This window comes from Dryas octopetala, chromosome 7 (assembly GCF_963921425.1).
Source record: "Dryas octopetala chromosome 7, drDryOcto1.1, whole genome shotgun sequence".
Lineage (NCBI taxonomy): Eukaryota > Viridiplantae > Streptophyta > Magnoliopsida > Rosales > Rosaceae > Dryas > Dryas octopetala.
Genome location: NC_141372.1, coordinates 18,007,744 through 18,012,743, shown reverse-complemented (window position 1 = coordinate 18,012,743; position 5,000 = coordinate 18,007,744).

Below are 5,000 nucleotides of genomic sequence, written 5' to 3'. Positions count from 1 at the left end.
TGTTTTAGGATTCCTCCGTATCCTTTTTCTGAAGCATCTGTTTCCACAATTTTGAAAATTCCTGGTTTAGGAATGGATAGGCAAGGAAGTTCTTTGACATGAGCCTTTAAGGCTTTTACGGCTTGGGTATGTTTTTTATCCCAAGGTGGAGGGTTCTTTTTTAACCTCTCGTATAATGGCTTGCTTATTTTAGCAAGATCTTGGTAGAAGTCTGAGACATAATTTAGACTTCCCAAAAACCTCTGTAATTGCGTTTTGTCTTTTAATTCATCTGGGAATTTATCTGCAAACGCAATAGCTCTGTCAATAGGAACAATTGTCCCTTGATCAATGTTGTGTCCAAGGAACCTTATTTTAGTCTGGAATAAGACTATTTTCTTGCTTGAGACTACCAACCCTGCATTCTTCACTACCTTAAGAAAGATGTTAACATGTTTAAAATGCTCTTCTAGTGAGGAAGAATAAATTAAAACATCATCAATATAAGTAATAGTGAAAGAGGAATAAGGATTGAAAATATCATTTATGATATTTTGAAATTCTGACGGTGCATTTTTGAGTCCGAATGGCATAACATTCCATTCGTAATGCCCGAAGGGTACAGTAAAAGCTGTTTTGTACCTTTCTTCTTCTTTGATCTGGACTTGCCAAAACCCAGATTTCATATCAAATTTTGAGAATATCACAGCTTCATGTAACCTGTTTAGCAAATCCCTTTTGTTTGGGATAGGATACCATATCCATCTTAAGGCTTTATTTAAAGCTTTATAATTAATTACTAACCTTGGAACTCTGCGTTCAATTTCTGCTGCTTTCTCAACATAGAAGGCCGGACAGCTCCATGGGGATTTACTTTTTCGGATTAATCCCTTTTTTAAGAGATCCTCGATTTCTTTTTCACATAGTTCCAAATGGGCTTTATTCATTTGGATGGGCCTTGCCTTGGTGGGTATCATAGACTTTTTAAAGTCAGGTTCATAAGGAAGACTAACAATGTGTCTTTCCCTGTTCCAAAAGGCTGTAGGAAGATCAGAGCAAACTTCTATTATAATAAGATCTTTTAGATCTTGCACCTTTCTCTCAACCTTTGGATCTTGCAACATTTGCATAATCCTTTTGTTTTTAATTTCTCCTTTTAATGACATTATGAACTTTTCTTTTCCCTTAATAAGGTTATTTAGGGAATTTACTTGCCGAACTAAGGGTTCTATCATGAAAGGGAAATTTACCTTTATACCTTGTATCTTACCTTTAATCCCTGTCTGATCTACAGAGATAGGCCCTGACTGGTAAAGAGTGCTAAGGAAGGGTGTGCCTAAGATGCAAGCTTGGTTCAGATCTTTAACCAGGATAAATGGTGTGTCAAGACATACATCATTATTACAGACTGCTGAGTGTGGCAGCTTGTATCTGATATTCATCTTCTTCCCATTGGCTACCCTTAGCTCTTGACTAGTCTTGGTAAAGAATCTTGATGGAACCAGTCCTTCCCTTAGACAATTTGAGTCAGCTCCTGAATCCATGAGGGCAACAGTAAGAAAATAAAAGGTTTTTTCATTAACATTTGCTATTATGGTTACCTCTGTATACCATTTTTGGTATATAATTTTTTCAATACTCTGTATGTGTTGGACTAAGTCTTGGTTTTCTCCTTATTGACTAAGTCCTTCATCAGGGAAGTATTGATTGAAGTCTTCTTCACTCACTTGATGGGTCTCTAAGACCTCCATCCTTGTTTTTAGGAGTTTAACTTCTTCTTTGAGCTGATTGACCTCGGTTTTTAGGTCAACAATTGTTACCTCCTTTTGTTGTGGTCCCTTAATCCTGTTAAGGACTTCTTGGCATGAATAGGGTTCATAAGATTTTTTAATCTTATCTTGTCCCATCTTCTCTTCCTGCTTAGGTTCCCATTTTAGGGTCTCCAAGTATCCTTCCAAGGCTTTTCTCTTTTCGCCGGAATCTTCTATCCTGTCAATAAGATCTAACAAAAACCCATCTTGCTTAGTGTTAACATTGATGGTTTTACAATTACAGTTATCCTGGCTAGAATCAGATCCTTCAGAGTCACTAAGGCCTGCAATCTCATTATCAGAATAATCAAAGTTTAGAGACAAGTTTTTAATTTGTTCTTTAAGCTCATCACTTATTTCTAAGGAATTTATTTTTTCTTCCATTTTACATTGACTCCTGTAGTGACCTACTTTTCCACATTTAAAACAGACAGGGGCTTTACCTGAGTTCTTACCCGGATATCTTCTCTTGGTAGGCTCTCTTTTGCTCCGGAATGGGCTTTGGAAAGGTTTTGGCCTTTTGGCCTGTTTATACCTATTAGGTATAAATTTGGGTTTCGACTTCTTTTTCTGTGATGGGCTTTTTTCAGTAGTTAGTCCAAACTGTTCACAGAAATCACCCATTTCTTTTCCTTTAAGGAATCTCTCCTTTTCAAGCTGCTTTTTTAGCTTCATGTCTATGCATATGGCTATACCTTCAGCACAAATTTCGCTGTGGAGTTCTCCATAAGTAAAATTTCTGAAAGGGATCGCTCCACCATATTTAGCTTTTAGCCTTTGCCTAACCTTTTCTCCGAAGAGTGGTGGTAATCTAGAAAGAAATTTCTCTTTCCAGAAATCGGAATGACAGTCATCCCTAGTAAAGACTCTTGCCATAAAAACGTCTTTATACCACCTGTATTCTGTAAGGCTTGCACATTTTAAGTTCATAAGAACTTCTATGGATTTATCAGCCATTAACCTTCCTGTTCCTGCAAAATGGAGAGTTAAAGTATAGACCAGAGTATTAACAGCATCTCCTTCTGCTGTTTGGGTCATGGTTTGCCCTTCAATCTTGACAACTGGTTTAGTTGCACATAAGATTGCAAGTTTGTCTGCTTCTGGTAAGAAATCCCACCAACCTCTTAGTTGGCCTGCAAAACCTGCAATAATTGCTCCTGCAATTTGCTTTTCTGTATTGTTAGAAGAGGCTCTATAAGCAGTGGCTAACATCATCATATGCTTAAAAGTATCAAGGATTTGGTACTCAGTCTTACCATCAATATTCCATTCAACAATGGAATTTCCATCATACCTTGCAGAGTCATTGTACCAATTTTCTTCATATTGCATATCAACCGGTGTGGGCCTATGGTAGTAATTCCTTGTAGGGGCAAACTGGGGTTTTCCTTGAAAACCATAGCTGGACCTTGAATTATAGGTAAGTCTATTAATATCTAGGGATGGAACAGGATTTTTATCCTGTTCATTGCCAGAATCCAGGAAGGCTTCTTGTATCTCATCTATCTTTGAATCAGATCCAGATTTAGATAAGACATTTATCGTTTGTTTTTCTTTTGTTGTCACTTGTAGGTCATTTAACCTATTTGTGATTTCTTCAACTAGTTCTGACTGGTTTCCTTTTGAAAGTTTAAATTCTCCTAAGTCTGGTGGTGGTTTGAAGATGGATTTATCTGTTTCAAAAGCCACTTTAGACTTTAAGTCTTCCTTTTAAGGAGCTAGTTCATTTAAACTATCCTCAATTCTACTGGTTTGTTCCCCTAAGGTTTGTAAAAACAAATTAGTATAATTGCTCTGTTGTACTAGGGCATCAATATGTTTATAACAAACTCTAGACTCGTTATCTACCCCAGAAAGTGAAGAGGCCTTGACTGGTGTAGCTAAGCTACCAGAAACAATTATAGGAGTATTTGGAGGATGTACTGACCTTACTTTGTCTCCTTCTCTGGTGGTCCATTCTTTAATGGAGCTTGTGATAGTATTAATTGAAGCTTTTAGCTTATCACTACCTTGTTCTTGGATCTTTTGGTAGGACCAGGCCCAAAAGGGAATTTCCCTTTTAGCTTTTTCCATACAGGAAATCCATTCTGCATGGAAAGAGATCCTTTGCATATTGTCAAAGTTCTCATGGAACCAGGCTCTTTTAAGCCTATGCTTTGGGCTCATAAACTCTGTTCTCAAGGCTTTGAGATCGTACTGGAAATGAGATGGGCCTTCATCTCCTAAAACATTAATTTGCGGCCCAGTATAAATTGGTCCCTGCACATCAGAAAAGGTTGGCCCAACTGGGTCATCCTCTGCATTAGATTTTTCAAAATCAGTATAAATAGGCTTACTGATTAATCCTTATCTCTCTGTTCCAACCATCAATGGTTCATCCATGGTTCTGGATGAGACAGATCTTGGCAAGGTTACTGGTCGGCTTGGTGGGTTTTCTGGATAAGCAAACCTGGAGTTTGTGGAAGTTCCAAGACGTGTAGATCTTAGATTGGAAAATCTAATTTCTACCTCGCCATCATCATGCTCCACGATCTGGTCAATTTTCTGGTTTTGGAGAGGCCTTTGAGGTGCCTCTTGAGCTACTGTCCATTCCAGAGGGAGACTGACTTGATTCCAGCTAATTGTCCTCGGGACTGCCACATTAGATCTTTTTAGATCTGCTTGAAACATAATTGTTTTTCCCTCCTCATGTAAATCTTTTGCTCCTGGGCACAAGGTGGTCATTGCTTTATAATAGATCCTGTAAACAATGGCCATGTTCTCAGATCCTGGAATCATATCAAATCCATGGGACTTGATGTTTAGAGTTAAGGCTTTCAGGATTCCTTTGTCAGTTAAGGATACAGAGAAATTAGGGAAACAATTAAAAAATATAGGACCCTCACTTAGAGAGGATTCAACTACTCCAAGTAGAGAATCAGAAAACTTGTTATGCCTTTGATCCCTTACACAGACCAAGACAGAGGTATTTAAACCTGTTCTTACCAAAGGTTTTACCGCAACCTGGACTACACCTATGTGTAGGTATTTGAATTTTTTAGAAATATGCTGATTTAGCATACTTGGTGTGAACAACTGGAAGTTGTCCTGAGCGTTGGAGATAGGCACTGTCCTTTCTGTTGTTTTGATAACATAATCTGTTCTCCAGTCGAATGTGCCTTTTCTGTATATCTCTTTGGTAGGAAAGGCTGGTATGGACCAGTTCTGGAG